The sequence below is a fragment of the Macaca mulatta genome, chromosome 6 (assembly GCF_049350105.2).
Source record: "Macaca mulatta isolate MMU2019108-1 chromosome 6, T2T-MMU8v2.0, whole genome shotgun sequence".
Taxonomy (NCBI): Eukaryota; Metazoa; Chordata; class Mammalia; order Primates; family Cercopithecidae; genus Macaca; species Macaca mulatta.
In genome coordinates, this window is record NC_133411.1 from 5,887,642 (window position 1) to 5,908,425 (window position 20,784).

Genomic DNA, 20,784 nt, shown 5'->3' on the forward strand with positions numbered 1-20,784 from the left:
AGTAGAACTGAATTATAATTGATTAGAAATAATTTTGCATAAGTGCCTTCATCAGCTTCATAATTACAACTTGTCACTCAACTTTAAATTTGGCCAACTATGTCACAGGCAGTGGGGTCTGTGGAACTAAGTATGTGTTGTAGATGTCCCAGAACTGAATGAAATTACCACAATTATAGTTAATCAATTTTGTGACTATGTGTGTTATGATGCTCTCTTTGATTAAACAAATTCCCACTTGGGTAGTCTTCTCTTCGTAAGTTGATTAAGAGAACCAAATATCACTTCTGATTTGAAAATCCATCATAAAAAGGAGACATCAGCTGTCAATGCCAAAATACCCAGGAAGGCGGCTTGGCATTTCAGGGAAGAGAAGGGATTTGAAGAACCAGTCCAAGGATCACACATCATTTTAGAATCCAACTAAATCTTCTCACATTGGTTTCATTTTTCCTCTGGCATCCTAAAAGTGACATAGCTTATGACTGATAGATACAGCGTCTTGCACAAATAATCACGTGATTGTGGAAACACTTAGGTCAAGGTGTGCTTTGCCTCCTTCCACAGATCCTCACTGAAGTTCAGTCGTTAACTAGCACATGCTGATGGATGTGCTTGTCTCACCATACATTACTGAAATACATTTTATATTGGAATATAAAAGCCCTGCAACCTTGAAGACACTGTAAAGCTAACTTTAAAATGTATTTTAATTTTTCCTAAATTAGAACCCTAGTCTAATCCGTAACAGCCCTTTAAGATATATTAGACTCCTCACTCCCTGAGTATCTTGCAAGCTGAATTTGACTTTTTAAAACATGTACTTATCCACCCTTCAGAAAGGCAGCATTTTCTTTTCACAGTGCACCTACAGAAAAGTAGCAAAAAATATCATAGACAGCAATGGGTTAGAGATGAAGTTTCGTGTGAATCAGTTTTCTCCCCTTGTTTGAGTGTGCAGTCTTCACTTTGTGTTGATTTAAGGGAAGAAACTTGGTATTCAAGGCAAATACTTATCAGAATACAATTTATTCAGAATGGCTTTCAACCACAGGCTCAGAATATTTGCCCGGATAATCACTGAAGCTAAAACATGGGTAGCTAAAATGTTTTCGCTACTAACCTGATCACTAGCTCAATTCTGGCATTTTAATCTAAATTTTCACTAAAATTATGTCAGGCATGTTTTTGTTGTGTTTCTAGAATTTTATGTCTTATATATCTTATGTAAAACCTAGCACTTTAGGTTCTTAAACAGAATCCATATGCATCTGACACTCCTAGCCAACCTAGCAGCATTAGACAGTGGCCTTCCAGACACTTCCCACATTGAAACTGTTTAAACACACTCACTACAAACACTTGGGTTCGTGTTAACCCTCTGAAGCCCAAACAGAAATCCACAAATGAAGCAATGGCTTTGCTATTACGTATGGTGCTGCAATGAATATCCACATGCATGTGTCTTTTTCTCTTTCTTTTTCTTTTTTTTTTTTTTGAGATGGAATCTCACTCTGTCACCCAGGCTGGAGTGCAGTTATGTGATCTCACCTCACTGAAAGCTCCCCCTCCCGGGTTCATGCCATTCTCCTGCCTCAGCGTCCCGAGTAGCTGGGACTACAGGCGCCCCGCCACCACACCCGGCTAATTTTTTGTATTTTTAGTAGAGACAGGGTTTCACCTTATTAGCCAGGATGGTGTCGATCTCCTGACCTCGTGATCCACCCACCTCGGCTTCCCAAAGTGCTGGGATTACAGACAGGAGCCACCGCGCCCGGCTGCATGTGCCTTTATAGTAGAACAATTTATATTCCTTTGGGGATATACCCATTAATGGGATTTCTGGGTTGAATCGTATGTCTGTCTGTAGGTCTTCAAGGAATTGCTGCACTGTCTTCCATAATGGTTAAACTAATTTACACTACCACTAACAATCTATACGTGTTCTTTTTTCTCCACAATCTCACCAACATCTGTTATTATTTGACTTTTTAACCATAGCCATTCTGACTGGTGTGAGATGCTATCTCATTGTGGTTTTGATTTGCATTTCTCTAACACATGAAATCAACAACAAATGCCCACCAGTGATAGACTAAAGAGAATGAGGTACATGTACACCATGGAATACTATGCAGCCATAAAAAGAAGGAGATCATGTCCTTTGCAGGGACATGGATAGAGCTGGAGGCCATTATCCTCAGCAAACTAATGCAGGGACAAAAAAAATCAAATACTGCATGTTCTCACTTATAAGTGGTAGTGAATCATGCCTGTAATCCCAGCACTTTGGGAGGCCAAGGCAGGCAGATCACCAGGTCAGGAGGTCGAGACCATCCTGGCTAACATGGTGAAACCCTGTTTCTACTAAAAATACGAAAAATTAGCTGGGCATGGTCGTGGGTGCCTGTAGTCCCAGCTACTCAGGAGGCTGAGGCAGGAGAATGGCATGAACCCAGGAGGCGAAGCTTGCGGTGAGCTGAGATAGCGCCAGCCTGGCTGACAGAGCGAGAGTCTGTCTCAAAAAAAAAAAAAAGTGGTAGTTAAATGATGAGAACACATGGACACATAGAGGGGAACACCACACACTGGAGGTTATCAGTGGGTAAGGTGGGGAGAGAGAGAGGATCAGGAAAAGTAACTAATGGATATGGGTTTTAACACCTGGGTGATGAAATAATCTGTATATAATACAAATACAAGTTTACCTCTGCAACAAACCTGCACATCCTGCCCATGTACCCCTGAACTTGACAGTTAAAATAAATAAAAATAAAACTATGGCACCTGACTCCTCAGGTAAGTTAGGCTAGATGTGAGAACAGTCCAACTCTTGGACGTGCCATAAGGACAGTTTCCCTTCTTGAGTCCCATGAATGCAGAGGTGCCAGGAAGCATCATCCCCAGGCTGAAGCTGTTTATGGGCACGTGATATTTATAACTTGTCCAAAGATAGGAATTTCCAGTCTCTGAAAAGAACAGAGGTACTTCATAAAGAAGATGGTATTGGCCTGGGTTTTGTAGAGAGTAGCATTTAGGCAGGCAGAGGAGGAGGTGGAATGGACAGGGAAAACTGTGGGCCAGGTGTAGAGACATGTGTATAATACGACCTGTCCCAAATGTGGAATTAACCAAGGGGGATCGTGGCTGACATTTAGGGAAACTGAAGTTGAGGAATCACCACGGGGAGCCTTGAGTGCCTGGATGAAGGTTTTACAACGATGAGGCATTAAGATCTCATAACATGTTTTTGAACAAAAGAACATAATTATGGGAATGTTTTAGAACATTCATTCTTCAAAAGTTGCCTGGACTATAGGAAGAAGGGAAGGAGAAATTTGTGAAACTTAGAAAAGACTGGTATTATTAATATTTTTTTTTATTAGTCACTTCAATAAAATCAGGGCTGCCAGCAGTTTGGGGAAAGATAAGAACATGTGACAGTGAATCAACCCAGATAAAACACCCAGAAGGCCCCGGAAATCAGGAACTGGAGCTCAGAGGAGAGGTCAGGAGTGAGAGGTGGGCATCAGGCTAGAGCCGGTCCTCCACTACTGACTTAAGCCATATCTATTCTTCCAAGTGCAAAGTGTCATCCTATGATTTCACCCACTTGTCAGATATTTTATGTCTAAAATATGGGGCAGAGAAAAGGAGGAACAAAGACATAAGGAAACTAGCAGAGATGGATTGTTGCTGTGGCCTGTGAGTGAGTACGTCGATGCCATGATCTCCACATACAGTGCCTGGAACGTATTGCCTGCACGCCTAGGCTGAGAGAATCCTGCGCTGTGTGCACAGTGGTGTGACTCAAACCATTTCAGGATAAAGCCTGTATCTTTTTTCTTCAGGGAGGAAATAGTCATGATGCCATGGCTTTTTGTAAAAGAAAGAATGTCACTCTCTGATTCCTCCTCCCCTGAGAGCCCACCATCTATCTGTTCAACAGTAACAGAACAGCTGTTCTGTTACTCTGGTTACACTGTTGCTACTGTAGCCCACCATGCTACACCCTAGGTCACCTTTTCTAACACATATGTAGTGTCTATGAGAAGAGGAGCCACTCTTTTGCCTCAGAGAATGTTCTAGTTGTACAACTGACATCAGTGCAGGATACATTGTTGTATAGCAGGAGGGGCATTGTCTGGTGTCTACTTCCATTAGCCCAACTCCTGAAGGTTAATATTGCAATAGGTAATTTGGAAAGAGGACATTTTGAAGTGAAAAGGATAGAGAAAAAAATAGGATCAATTTTTTATTATTTTTAAATACTAATGAGAGTGCTTTTCTTGCTAGCTATCAGGGGAAAGATCAACTCATACATCAAAAGCTCAGAGATACAGATGCTTCAGAAATATCGTCCCCTCTGTGGAAATCCTGCCTTGTCAGCCAGTCAGGTCAGAAGGTTTCAGTGCTGCAACAACCTCCCAGCTAATCTGACATTGATGTACAACTTGCCATTTACATGAAAATGCCAGCCCTTCTCGGGACCTGACTTGGCTTTATTTTTGTGAGTGGGCAGCTCATGCATACCTTGTAGATATGGAAGAAGTAGCACGGTGTGCATTTCATGTAAAATCGCTGTAAAATACAGAAGCTGTTGGAGAGGGTTAAGAGGATAATATGTGACTTAATCATCAAAGTTGTATTAATAAAATTCATCATAAAATGACCAGTCAATGTCAAATGAGGGCCTTTGAGTGAAGGAAATGCCGCCCTCCAGTGTGAGCTGGCCATCCTTGGCTCCTTGAAACCTTTCAGCAATGGAGGGATCTGTGCAAAGGTGGGGACAGGTGCAATACTTGAAAATGTATGAAGATGAGCAGCCGCTCTAACTCTTTATTCTTTTATATAATTAGGTGTTCTTAAAGCCTGCAACCTACTAGGTTGTGGTCTTGATTAAAGTGGAATACAAGACAAAAAGGGAAGAGCAATAAGGGATAAAGGGGAAAATAGAAACTCCACTATACAGCGTTAAGAACAGAACCTGATTCTCAGAAAACGTTTTATAGAACCTTACAAAACCTGGGGCTAAACTACCCAGCTTAAGCCTGATTTGGGCCATGGGGTTACGCTCATGGACATCTGCATATTGTGTACATTTTTATGATGTCTTGCGCTTTTGTGATACTAAGTTTCAGCTTTATTTTCCGTAATTCTTGACCCTTCCTCAATTTACCCAGGAGCATTACCATGACCTCCAGGAGAATTCAACTGTTAGGGGAGACATGCAAACATGTTAATTGAATACTATTTCATTTTTCCTAATATAGTGCTTGAGAATACGTAAGTAAAGGCTTCAGGAGAACAGGGTAAAGGAGGTCTGTTCTCAGAGTTTTGGCAAGTGAATAGGGGGCATGGCAGACCAGAAGCTGAACGGGCCGTAGAAGGGGCTGAGGAGCCAGTCAAGGGGCAGGAGATGGGGAAGTGGTGAGGCATGGCCTTTGCTGTGGTCTCCACGCTGGTGTTCCCCGCCCTTTTTTTTTTTTTTAGAGACAAGGTCTCACTCTGCTGTTCAGGCTGGAATGCGGGAATGCGGTGGCGCCATCATGTCTCACTGCAGTCTTGACTTCCTGGGCTCAAGGGATCCTCCTGCCTCAGTCTCCTGAGTAGCTTGTACAGGTGTGCACCACCACATCTAGCTAGTTTTTATTTTTATTTTAAGTTCTGGGGAACAGGTGCAGGATGTACAAGTTTGTTACACAGACAAACGTGTGCCATGGTAGTTTGCTGCACCTATCAACCCATCACCTAGGTATTAAGCCCAGCATGCATTAGTTATTTTTTCTGATACTCTTCCTCCCTCCAATACCCCCGACAGGCCGCATCCAGTGTGTATCATTCCCCTCCATGTGTCCACGTGTTTTCATCATTTAGCTTCCACTTGTGAGAATACATGGTGTTTGATTTTCTGTTCCTGAATTAGTTTGCTGAGGGTAATGGCTTCAAGCTCCATCCATGTCCCTGCAAAGAATATGATCTCTTTTTCATGGATGCATAGTATTCCAAGGTATATATGTATCACATGTTCTTTTTTCAGTCTCTCATTGATGGGCATTTGGGTTGATTCCATGTCTTTGCTATTGTGAATAGTGCTGCAATGAACATATGTGTGCATGTATTTTTATAATAGAATGATTTATATTCCTTTGGGTGTATACCCAGTAATGACACTGCTGGGTCAAATAGTATTTCTGCTTCTATATCTTTGAGGAACTGCCACATTGTCTTCCACAAAGGCTGATAAGGCATAAAGGGGAAAATAGAAACTCCAATAATTTATATTCCCACTAATAGTGTAAAAGTGTTTCTTTTTCTCTGCAACCTCACCAGCATCTGCTGTTTCTTGACTTTTTAAAAATAGCCATTCTGACTAGTGTGAAATGGTATCTCATTGTGGTTTTCATTTGCATTTTTCTAATGATAGTTATGTTGAGCTTTTTTTCATATGTTTGTTGGCTGCATGAATGTCTTCTTTTGAGAAGTGTCTGTTTATGTCCTTTGCCCACTTTTAAATGGGTTTTTTTTTTACTTGTAAATTTGTCTACGATCTTTGTAGACTCTTGATATTAGGATTTTGTCAGATGGATAGATTGCAAAATTTTTCTCCCATTTTATAGGTTGTCTGGGACACTGTGGGTTGGAAAAGAAGGCATCAGAAATGTGCAAAAAACATGCAGAGGGGAGTTCATGCCAAGCCCTAGTGGAAGAATCTGAACACACGACCCTGAAATTTTGGAGTAAAGTCATGGCACACACAAGGAGACTGATAAGCCTCTTGAGAAGGAGCTCTGAGTGTTCCAAACTGAAACTCTTGACCATGAAACAGCTGGAGACCAAGAACCCAGAGCTGTCCTATCACCCCACCCCACCTCCGGCCAGGTCACAATACCATAAGGGCATCATAGTAATCCATTGCAGGATGAAATAGAATATCCAGCATCAAGCGAAGCACGACCACAGCCACGAGTAAGCTACCTGACCTGGTAGCTCAGAATCACCTGCTAAAGGGTTGGTTAAGACAGGATATAGGCACAATCTGACAATGAATGGCAGCCACAATGCACTGACAATGTGAGATGTAAAGACCGTAGAGAAAGAGAATCTTCCAGTAGTGCACCTGGTCATCACTTTGTGTAGAAGTGGACCAGCATGAGGTATATTCAGATTTTTGGACAGTGGCTGTATTCGTCCATTCTCACACTGCTATGAAGAAATACCTGAGACTGGGTAATTTATAAAGGAAAGAGGCTTAATTGGTTTACAGCTCCACATTTCTTGGGAGGCCTCAAAAATCTTACAATCATGGTGTAAGGCAAAGGAGAAGCAGGCACCTTCTTCACGGTGTGGCAGTACAGAGTGAGTGCAAGCAGGAGAAATGCCAGATGCTTATAGAACCATCAGATCTTGAGAGACTGATTCGTTATCATGATAACAGCGTGGCAGAAACTGCCCCCATGATTCAATTACCTCCAACTGGTCCAGGCTTTGACATGTGAGGATTATGAGAATTACAATTTAAGGTGAGATCTGAGTGGGGACACAGTGCCAAACCATATCAGTGGCCAACAGCCACTGTTAGGGACCAGGTACAGCCGGTCAAAAACCTGAGGAAAAAAAGGACGGAATATGGCAAGCCAAGAGCTCTCATTAAAGCACATGGGTGTATATACAGAAGATAGCATGATGTTCACACTGCTATGAAGAAATAGCTAAGGCTGAACAATTTATAAAGGAAAAAGGTTTAATTCACTTACAGTTCCGCATGGCTGGGGAGGCCTCAGGAAACTTACAATCATGGTGGAAGGGGAAGCAAACACACCCTTCTTCAAATGGTGGTGGGAGTGAGAATTGTAGAGCCAAGCAGGGAAAAGCTCCTTATAAAACCATCAGATCTCACTAACTCACTAACTCTCACAAGAACAGCATGGGCAAACTGCTCCCATGATGTTATCACCTCCCACGAGGTCCCTTTTCCAACACGTGGGGATTATAATTCAAGATGAGATTTGGGTGGGGACACAGAGCCAGAGCATATTAGATACATGAAGACATTTGTGTTGTGTGCTAACGCCCATGGGAAGGCAAACACTGACCAACTAAGTAGGCAAAATAACCCAGCTGTTTGACACTAATCAGCCATCATGACTGTCCAGCACAGAATTTGCACAATAGCATATGAGCAGACTGCATGCTTACAGAGATGAAGGGTAAAAATTAACCCTGCTGGGATGGTACTTACCAAAGCTGATCTAGCTGCTGACTGTCAAATAGGCAAGGCACAAAGATGAATGCTGAGCCTCTGTGTGTTACTGTTCCTTGAGGAGACCAACCAGCCAGTATGTGGTGTGGCAAACAGACTACAATGGGCCTTTTAAATTCTGGAATGGTCAGAGGTTTTTCCTTACAGAAATAATTGGCTAATCTGGGGGTGAGTTTGTCTTTTAACCCAGCATAGCCTCATTTAACACCACTACCCAAGAAGTTAGAGCGTGGCTAATCGACATGCATGGAATCCCACATAGCACTGAATATGACCAGGAAACCCACATCATAGAAATGGAGGTATGGAAGAGGGTCTTGGACCACAGAATACAATAATTGTTTTACACACTGCACCACCCAGGAGCAGCCAGCCTCATGGAATTCTGGAATTGTTTCATTATTTTGTCTATCTCTTGCTTTAGGCTCTTATTGTGTACAAAGTAACCTCTGTTGCTCTGTATACAGAGGTCGTTTACTGCCCTAGGATGTGATAGCTATGTACTTTACTTCTGACATGTGCACCTGAGATTCATTTAAGTGGAATATCCTCGACTTACTGGAGCAAATTTATCTTCAAGTGCAGGAGCCAAAAGTTCTGTCAGTTAGTGTTAACTTCATTTTGGTACAGAAGTACAAAACACAGGCGCTGTGGCCCCAAAACAGACAAACTCAGAGGCATTAATTACACTCTACGAAGGGTTAAGCCTAATGAGAGCGCCAAGCAGAAAAGAGAGAAGGAACAAAAGCAGTGTTTGAGGTAATAAAGGCTGGAAATTACGGAAAATTAACAAAAGACATGAAATCACAGATCCCAGAACCTCAGAGAACTCAAAACAAGATAAATTTTTAAAAACTATAAATAGACATATCAAAAGCATTCTACAAAAAATCAAAGACAAAGAGAAAACACTGAAGAAACCAGAGGGAAAACAACACCTTACTATAGTGGAACAAGAATAAGAATTACACAGGACTTCATATGGGAAATAATGCAAACAAAAAGAGGGGGTAAAACGTTTAAAGTGGTAAACAAAATAATCCAACAGTGTTTAATCTCTCATTCAGTGAAATTATCCTTAAGAACTGAGGGAAAATAAAGAGAGAAGCAAAACTAAAGGAATTTGGAATCAATTTTCCTTTCTTGCAAGAAATGTTAAAAGAAGTTCTTCAGGGAGATGGAAAATTACTTAGGTCAGTAATTTATATCTACATTTAAAAGGAAAATGCATCAGGAAAGAAATAGAGGTAAAATCATGCTTTTCTTACTTATTCTTAATTTGTCTAATAAATATCTATTCAAAATAATATTATCAACAATGTATTGGATGATTATTGCCTGTAATTAAGTGTAATGGATGACAAAAATGTGGTAAGAGATGTACAGGAGAAATGTTGAGTACTCATAAGTTATCTGCACTATCTTAGAAACAGTAAAGTGTTATTTGACAGTATACTTAGGTTAGTGGTAAAGATGCATTGCAAAGTTTAGGGCAGACAGTACAACTTTTGGAAAAAAATAGTACACATCTATATAATATATGGGTCAAAGTAAAGGTCTTAAGTTATATTTTAAAATAGAACACAATTAATAAATAGAACTACCATATGATCCAGCAATCCCACCGCTGCTTATGTATCCAAAGGAAATAACATCAGTGTGCCAAAGAGACGTCTGCACTCTCGTATTCACTGCAGCATTATTCACAATAACCAAGACATGGAATCAAACTAAATGTCCATTGATGAATGAAAGGAGAAAACAAATGTGGTATGCTTGTATGTGTGCGTGTGTGCACATATTTGATGCACACATGTATACACATACATATATATACACACACACAGCATATACATAGAATACTAATCACCCTTGAGAAAGAAGGAGTTACAACTATTTCTGGTAGATGAACCCGGAGAACATCATGTTAAGTGAAATAAGATAGGCACAGAAAGACAAATACTGAATGATATCACTTATGCGTAAAATCTAAAAAGAGTTGAACACATAGAAGCAGAGAATAGAATGGTGCTTACCAGAAGTTGGCAGTGGGGGAAGAGAGGTGTTTGTCAAAGGGTACATGTTTCAACTGGACAGCATAAACAAGCTCTGGAGATCTACTGTACCTTATGATGACTACAGTTAATAATAATATAGTGTATATTTGAAAGTTACTAAGATGAGAATAGATCCAAAATGTTCTCACCCCAAAGAAATGATAAATATGTAAGGGGATGGATTTGCTAAATAGCTTTATTTAATAATTTCACATAAGATATACATACACGAAAACGTCATATTGTGTACCATAAATTATATGTCAGTTATGTCTTAATAAAACTTAGAGAAATATTTGAACCAAAGGAAATGAAAAAGAAACATCAGAAGTTGTGAGATGCATTGGATGCAGTGTTTAGTGGGCAATTTATGACATTAAATGTTTATATTGGGGAAAACATATAAAATTAATAATTTAATTATCTATTTGAGACAACTCAAATAGATAAATTTTCCCTTTTCGTAATGGTTGCTCTTTAAGGTCAAGTTAAGAATAAAGAGAAGCTCGGTATCCATCTATCTTACATTTGGAAAGTGAGTGCTGAAAAAAAGGGACTTTAACAATATTTTAAACTGCCTATATATTGAGTAAATATAAAACTTCTTTTTTGATGTTACCTAAAATAGGCAAGACTCTAAACCAATAAAAGGAAATAAAAATAAGAAGAAAAAACAAGGAACACAAGAAACCAAAACTCCATGAGTGAGAACCTGTAGAAACATAGACAACAAAAACATACCCACAGGTGCTCCAAATATTATACTTATCAGATCCATGTTATCAAACAGATGTGCTTGCTACATTAAATGAAGTCCAAGGTAAGTCTGAATATTTTGGTGGACAATTGGGCACTGTAGAATATCATAATAGATTTTTAGAAGAACAAAAGATAAATTCTTAAAAAAAGACACAAAAATCAAAATTAATATCTCCATAAAGTGATTTAACAGCAGTTTAGATGCAGCTAAAACAAGAACCAATGAACTGGAAAGTAGATCACAGACATTATATAAAAATACTTATGAAGCAATAAAGAGAAAATATAGATGAGAAAGACAGATAGCTGATTTGGTGAGAAGGTTGAACTTAGGTTTCTTTGGTGTTCAAGAGGAGCAAAAGTACGAGCATGGAACAGAAATAATATATTTTTAAATGCGAATTTTGTCCCCAAATTTAAAAAAACATATCTATAGATTTTTTAAAAATACATTGCAGATGAATTAATAGAAATCCACATCTAGATACAACATAGGCACACAATAGAAAATCAATAAAAAGTAAAACCTAAAAGTAGTCAATGATACAACTTTTTTAAGGTGCAATATTTAGACTGGTAGGCTATATCTCACTGGCAACACTGAAAGCCAGAAAACTGTGGAATGATATCTTAAGGTGCTCAAAATAAAGTAATGGGCAATGTAGAATTTTATAACCATTAAATATTTTAAAATAGTGAGGGTAAAACAGTGACATTTCCGAAAAATAAAAACTAAGAAAATCCATCACTGTGAGATCTACACTAAAAGAAAGATTCACAGTTGGAAAAGAGAAAGAAAATTTGACATTAGTCATTGAAGATTACATGATTGCATACAGAGAAAAGCAGAAAAAGCTACAGGTTAACAATTAGAATTATTAACAGAATTTAACAAGCATACTGGTTATAAATCCTTCTTTGAAAAGTAATTATATCTCCACAGCCAGCAATTTAAAAATAAAATAAAAAGAAACAACTTACGATAGTATAAGAAGTATGAAGTACATCAGAGTAATCTAAAAAAATAAAGGCAAGTCTTCTTTACAGAGAACTATATGGCATTACTGAGAGAAAATAGACCAAAACATGTGGAAGAATATGCCATATTTATGAATGGACTCTATACTATATAGATGTTAATTTCCTCTTATTGATTTATATTCAACTGTGGTACTTGATAAGTTGATCCTCAAAGTTATGGGAACCAAGAACAGACAACACATTCTTTAAAAACAAGGTGGGGAGACTTAAACGTCTCTAGCATTAAGACTTATTAAAACCACATGATGATTAAAGTGGTTTATTGTACAAAGATAAAATATTATAGCAGACTAACAGCTATTACAATTGACGCTGTACTAAAAAATGGTGCACATGTTGTCCGGGCGCAGTGGCTTATGTCTGTAATCCCAACACTTTGGGAGGCTGAGGTGGGCAGATCACCTGAGGTCAGGAGTTCGAGACTAGCCTGGCCAATATGGGGAAATCCTGTCTCTACTGAAAATACAAAAAAATTAACCTATAATCCCAGCTGCTCGGGAGGCTGAAGCAGGAGAATTTCTTGAACTCAGGAGGCAGAGGTTGCAGTGAGCTGAGATTGCACCACTGCACTCCAGCCTGGGAAACAGGGTGAGACTCTGTCTCAAATAATAATAATAATAAATATTGCACACTTGTTTGGAGTACACATGTGGCTTTTTTCTTGGATAAACATGTAAGAGTGAAATTGCTGCTGGACCACTGGGCCATAGAACACACATATCTAAAGTTTGGTGAATACTGTCAAACCGTTTTCCAAAGTAATTGTACCAAATCACACTTCCATTGATATAAGAACTTTTTATCTTCCCTAATGTACAGATTAAAAGACAGCTGTTACTGCATTTCTCTGATTATGAGTGAGATTGACCATCTTTCATATCCTCATTAGTCCTTTCGGGTTTCTTTCCTTGCAAACTTCCCACCCAGAGTCACTGCTTATATTTCCACTGGGTCTTTTAATCATGGCATTATAGGAATGCTACATATTATGAATGCTGATTTCTTTGTCTGTCACGTACATAGAAATGGTCTTTCCCTATTCTGTAGCTAGTCTGTGCCCTGTCAATTTATTTAGTTTAGGGTACCCTTGTCCTACAGAAAGTTATATTTTGACAATACAGTAAAAGTTATAGGGTATTTTTCCCCACTTCTCTTTCTTTATGCCTTGGTCAATAAATCCTATCAAACCTGGAGATCATAATATGTCTCCCTACACCACGTAAAGTTTTGTTTGGCTGCTTGTCTTTAATACATCTGTATTTAAATTAATTTTAATTTTTCAGATGGATAGACAGTTACCTTGTTGATTTGCAGAGCCACAACTCTCATGTTAGTTTCATAAAGGAATATACAAATTCTGCTAGTGTTTCTGTTTTTGTACCTTCAGTTTATTTGTCCATCTCAATTCCTACATGACATTAAATACTACCGCTTTATAATCATTCTTGCTATTCAGTAAAGTAAGATTCTTCCTTTATTACTCTTTAATTATTTGGGCTACTGTTAGACTTTCATAAATTTTAAAATAAATGTATTCAGTTCTATGGGGGAAAATGAGAAATTTGATGTAAATTTCATTGTATGTATTACATAAATTGGAGAAAAAATCATGCATTTATCTCATCCATGAATATGGGATGTCTTCCTATTAGTCTTCTTTTATGTCTTTCAATAAGGCTTTATAGTCTCTAAAATAAAACTTTTATATTTAGTTATGTTTATACACACGTATATTCCTTCATTGCTATTTTGGAAGAATTTTTTAAATTAATGACATTTTATAATTAATTGCTGCTTATGTTTAAGAACACAGTTATTTTTTCTATACTGATATTATATTTAACAATTTGTTGAACTCTACAATTAATTCTAATAGTTGTCTTCAAATTTTCCTGCATTTTCCATGAAGAACATTATATAATTTGAGAACATGGACAGTTTTATATCTCACCTTTTGATAATTTTATCTCATATTTTACATTAGAGAAACTCTTAATATAATTCACTTTATTAATAGTTTAAAGAGAAAAAAAAAACATCAGTAAGCCAAAAACCACCACCAATTCAGAAGGTTATCTAGATTTCACCTCTCAGCAGTGGCTGTTGACATTTAGCAGCTCAAGGCTACAAGAATTCCGAGACACAGTCATGTCTGTAAACAAATCAACCATTGAGACCAATATGTAGACAAAGAATTCAAGTAGCAGCATGCTATGTTGCCCAAAGGCACAGCTAACTTGTCATGGAAATACACCAGTGTTTGACTATGAATGGAGAAAACTTTCTATCCCATAGTATCAGGAATAAATGATTGATGGACAAGAGTCAGCAGCCACAGCCCAAATGTCCTGACATAACACTAACATTCCACTGTCAGCCTCATACTTGTACAAGGCTGTCTACCTGGCCAATTTTGTGTTAGTAGCACTACTTATTATTGTTCACTGAAAATATTTTTAAACTATGCAATGTATTATTTGAGAATGCTGGTGATAACTTTGATCCTTGTGTAAAGCTTTTATCATGACTGGAAACCATATTCAACTACTTAAGAGTTTGACTTCAAAACACAGGTTTGGTTCTGTACTCGGCTGAGGAAGCAGCACAGAGAATGACACTGAAGACATATCTGAGATTCCTCTGGACATCTGGTGAATACTGCTATGTTATTTTACTTTTTTATTAGGTATTTTGAAGAGATTGGCTTATAAGTTTATATTTTGTGTGTTTGAAGACTTCTTTATTAGAAATATCCAATTTCTTTTATTATTTTCATATTTAAAACAAAAGTCTCCTACCACAAGGGAATAGAAAGAAATCTCCTCAGCTAGAGGAAAAACGTTGAAGCAGAGATTCCTGATTTTTCTCTCATACCAGTATTCTCCTTTTTCTTCACAGTAGACATGCCAATTTGTAGCTAGCCACACAGTCATACGGAATAAGGATTATATCTCCTAGCCTTCCTTGAAGATTGTTCTGATGCAAAACTTTCTTCACCTTTCAGCTCCAGTTTGGGCTAGAATATATAGTTAATGGCTGGAGCTCAAGCAACCATGTTTAAGTGTGAAGTTTCCACTAATAACAGCAGAACAGAGAGATAATATACTATTGTACCCCAAAATTATGGGACTTAAGAATTTTCACTTCTAAACTTCTTTCATGAAAAGCAGAATTAAACTTCTCTTTCATTTAAGTCATTATTACTTCTCTTTTATTTAAGTCATTGTTACTTTGTGTTTTCTGTCATTCACAGCACTTAATTCTGTTACAGATATCTACATTAATATAAGCCAACACCACTTCTAATGGCATTTACATGTACTTCCTTTGAAAACAGTGAAAATGCTTGAACGAGTTCATCTCTCCTTGGTGATTGAATGCTGCTATGGGAAGGTTTGAGGCCAACCCAATATTTTCTTCCATGTATTTGGATGATCTTTTTCATTAGATGTCTTTTCCTTTTTCTTCAACATCCATTGATCCCAATAAGTTATGTCCTGATTTTTGCTGTCAATTTTCCTAAGAACTACTAAGCCCTTTTTATCTACAAGTTTTAAGCTTATTTTTGCAGAAAAAAAAGTTTATTAGCTAATTATATCCTTTCTTATAATTATTCTATTTTATTTCCTACCCTCTTCTTTTGGATTACCTATCTTCTGTTTCTGCCACATTCTCTATGCACATTTTTATAACTGTTCTACTGTGATTTGTGTGGATTTCCTCAAAACAATCTATGGTTGATTACCTTTTCAGTCTCGATTTTCCTATTTGTTTTTAATTCACTTTCACTTCCATAATGTTTTTTCTTCCCTCTTCCATGTCTAGAAGATACAATGAAGTATGTTATTTTATGGCCTTAGAGAAACACTTCTACGTTTTTGATGATCAGTGTGGTTAAGCTACATCTTTAAATTAAAGACTCTTCTAGTTTGTAATTTGGTTGTGTTGTCTTCCTTCATGAATCTTCCTCCTAGGCATGTTCATTATGCTTCTCCCTCTGTAGGTCCTCTTGGTAATGACTCCAGGCCACAGACCATGAACGGTTTAAATTAGAAGCTTTCTCCTCTTTGACCTCCATCCACTTCAACATCTTTTAGCAAATTTAATGTCTATGGTAAATTTTTTAGCTTGTCCTTTGGCTTTCCCAAGCCTGAACTTCTCATCACTTGAATAATGGATCACTGGAATTGTCTCTCAGTAGGGGGAGAATTTGTTTTTAGGGTAACTGGTGCCTTATTCAAAGTATGGGGAGATATGTTACAGCTGTTAATGCCTTTGCCTTAGTTGGTCTATATTTTTCAATTTTTATCCAGTGTGTGCCTTCACACAGGTGAAGTGGGGACTCTCTTTAGAGAGTTTGTTTTTCTCATTGAATGTGAAAGGATTTTAGTTCTCTTTACATTCTTTTGCATAATTTTGACACCTTTTGGTGTAGGGAACTGGAGTTATGATACCTTACACCTCATGAATATTTTAAGGTAGCATGAAAATCAGTAACACCAAACACATCAATCTGATTTCTTTGCTGCTTTACTTTTTCCACACTTTCTACCCTATATGAGTTTGAACTTTGGATATACACAACCCTTGCTGATTATCTAATACCCAAGGTATTCCTAATCAGCCAATTTAATGTCTTGCCAAACAGATGTAACCACTAACAAGGAGGCAGCCTATAAAGGTTTTGTGGACCACACTACATTAAAAAATATTTGAAGACAGAGATAGAGATAATAATCTTAATCTTAGTGCGAGACAGAGAGTATATATTCAATATAGTTTTGGTATTTATTTTATTATTTTTGATACAGGGTATTGCTGTGTTGCCCAGGTTGGAGTGCAGTGGTGTGGTCACAGTTGATTGTAGCCTCAATCTCCCAGGCTCAAGTGGTTCTCCCTCCTCAGCCTCCCTAGTAGCTGGGACCACAGGCACCTACCACCACTCCTGGCTATTTTGGGATTATTTTTTGTAGGTATGTGGTCTCCCTGTTGCCCAGGCCGGAGTGCAGTGGTGTGGTCACAGTTGATTATAGTCTCAATCTCTTAGGCTCAAGTGGTCCTCCCTCCTCAGCCTCCCTAGTAGCTGGGACCACAGGCACTCACCACCACTCCCAGCTATTTTGGGATTTTTTTTTTGTAGGTAAGTGGTCTCCCTGTTGCCCAGGCTTGGTCTCAAACTCCCAGACTCAAGCAATCCTCCTCCTTTAGCCTCCCAAAGTGCTGGTATTACAGGTGTGAGCCACTGTGCTCAGCTCAAGAGTTTTTATTAATCAGTGTTGTGATGTGAGAAACAACCTCCAGGTTCACCTTCATATCTTCGAGTCTGTCCCACAAGAAAGCAAGACTAGCTGCATAATTTGCATGGCCTCATGTAAAATAAACACACAAGGCCCCTTGCTCAAACAAACCTGCACATGTACCCTTATCTATATTAAAAGTTAGAAGTATTTCTACAAATGTGATTATATATAAGATGTAATATGGATAATAGTGATACAAGGAAAGAAACATAAGCTTATAAATGAAAAAATCTAATTTTGGTGTCATAATTTTATATAACACCATAATGATACCTTCTTAATGTGATATTTTGATTGATGATAAGATTTTCTGGTTCACCATTACTTTCCTCCTGCCTTTGAAGCAAGCTATAGTTTGAACGGAACTGCTGCCAGCACACCCACTTAGCCATAGACATGTCGATATAAAACAGGAGCACAGTGTTCCCATTGACCCACAGAGTATGCGAGTTCAGTGAGCCTCCCAGTGAGCATAAATTACGAAAGTTATGGATGCCAAGTAGCAATAGTAATGATATATGCAAAAAATGTGACAAGCCATGGCCAACACACAGATTTCTTCTGCATACGCATAATACTCCATTATCCATTTGACTTTACTGGCAAGACACCAGCTCAAAGATATAAGTATTAAGAATTTCAAGATTTTAACAGGGAGCTCTAAACCAAGTGCAGGCCTTGTGTGGCTGCACTATTCATATGCCCTTGAAGTGGTTCCGCTTTTCAGCACATAATTCTGTTCCTCACTATCTTGTCCTCTCAGCTAGCAAACATGGCCAAAACTTGGTGACCATTAACAATACAGCAAAGAAAAAATGTCCTTGTGTTTTTTTTATTTGTTCCCTGCATGCCACTTACCTCTTAAAAGTAAGCTATAAAACTAGAATAGTTAACTGTCTCGTTATCATTTCTTTGCAACCCTTACATATTCTTCACACTAATAGAAACAATAACTCTCTTACATTTTATACAGAACCTGTTACATGTGAAACCACGAGTGACCATTCATTACAAAAGCCCATTGAGACTGTGCATTCACCTTTTTACATTTCTCATTTTTTTTCATGTATTTCCCTGTGTACAGTTCAAATTCATATGAGCCCCTGCTATGTGTCAGGCAGTTCTGAGGTTACAGTTATAAGCAAACATACAGATAGCTTCATCGTTTCTTTGAAATGGAATAAGCATGTGACAGCACATGCTTAAGCAGCCACCTATGAGTGTGACGTTACCTGCTAGTGATACGGGAAGAGAGAAAGCAGGAACTTTGGCCTCTGCCTCCGAGGATCTTCTAGCTCTGAAATGGAGATATACCAGAACTCAACCATGGTACAGGGGTTTGGCTATGGTAAGTGGGGATTTGATCACATGAAAATGCTCATTAAATTAGAATCTATAGAAATAATAATGATTATTGAGACAAAGATGAAGCGAGGAGCCTCAAAAGTCTAAAGCACACTATATGCAAATACCAAATGATGGCAGGAAGTTTGGATTATTCAAAACTCAGAAGAGACCCACGTGCTGTCGCGAGCTGTGAAGGCAGGTGGAGCTGGGTGGCACGACCCACAGTGCTGTGCCATAGGTGCAGGGTGTTTTGGTCCAACTTAGGAGCAAGAAGATTTTGTGAATGGCTTGTAAGCAATATAAATGATGAGTTTTTGAGTAGATGTTTCTGACTGCCTTGGGGACCACTGGTTGGATTAGTGTGAAGGGATCTGAGCGGATTTGAGGAAGCAAATACTAGCCTAAGAGACAATGCTGGCGCAAGAGTCTAAGAAAGATATGACGATCATCTGAACCAGGAAGTGGTGGTGGAGAGAAAGAAAAGTATAGGAATTAAAAAGTATTTTGAAGGACACCCAGGAGTCTAAGCAACGTTTGTAATCCAATGAGCAAAGGAAGGTGAGGTGTCAAGAACAGTTTCTCATCTTTTGACTTATATACCTGGGATGATGGTTTTACTATTCACCATAATTGCCAATATTATAAAATATTACCAAATGGGGGAAAACCACATGTTTAATGTGGAATGTGTTAAGCTTAGGGTACTTTTTTCCTGCATTGTTCATCTCTCCCTCCCTGAAAATTTATCTTCCCTTGGTTCAAATGGCATCACATTGTTTTCTCTGGCTTCTGTTACGATTTCTTCTCAATCTCCTTCACAGGCATCTTTCTCTCTGCCCACGTGTAAAACTGAGTTGTGTCTGAGGCTGTCTATTCCACACATTTCCTGGGCAAAGTCCATCCATGGCTTTGACGACCACCCAAATACTGAGTGCCAAACACATCTCTGCTTCTTGCCTGTGAAACAAAGCCACCTGTACACCTGATATGGTTTGGCTGTGTCCCCACCCAAATCTCATCTTGAATTGTAGCTCCCATAATTCTCACATGTTGTTGGAAGGACTTAGTGAAATAATTAAATCATGGAGATGGTTTCCCCACACTGTTCTCGTGGTGGTGATTAAGTCTCATGAGATCTGATGGTTTTATAAGGGGAAACCCTTTTGGCTTGGCTCTCTGATTCTTTCTTGTCGCCGCCATGGAAGAAGTGCCTTTCTCCTGTCATGATTGTGAGGCCTCCTCAGCCATGTGGAACTGTGAGTCCATTAAACCTCTTTTTCCTTATAAATTACCTAGTCTCAGATATGTCTTTATCAGCAGCATTAAAACGGAGTAATACAAAGTCCATTTCAAACTGAAAATGATCAAAACTTCCAAACCTGCTTTTTCTACTTTTCCAATGTCTCCTTTGACTAATAGTGCCAAATTATCCAAACTAGATCATGTGGAAAGTCTGTTTACCAGTCTTATTGCCTCTAGCCCCACTTCCTTCAGTCTCTTCCAGAGTGATCTTTACAATATGGTAATAAAGTTCATACGATCCCTTAACACCCTGCACCTAGCCCCATTCTAAATTACTCTAATTCTTTGTTACTTTCAGGAAAATACTAGAATTCCACTTTCATTACATAACAGATTATCATAATCCATGGTAGTTCCTCCAGGAACTTCATCCCATAGCAATACTGAACTTGAAGACTGGTTCTCTTAAGCCTCCATGACTTTGCATAAACTATTCTATCTGCATGAAATAATCTGTCTCAGTTTATCCTTTTCTGAGGCTCAGGATAGATGAAATATTTTTTTTTTAATCACGGTCAACCTAATCTTAAGTAAAGCTTTAATTCCTTGCAGGGGCAGCCAAAGCCTTCTCCACATTTCTGAACATTCCACCCATGTGACTCATCCGTTATTTTTTCTACCAAGTTTCCATAGCTCTGCAGAATGTTACTGTTCTGTCTGTGATAATAAAAGACAGTGATGTCCAGACTCCTCCAGTCTCCTGCTCTTCGGCATG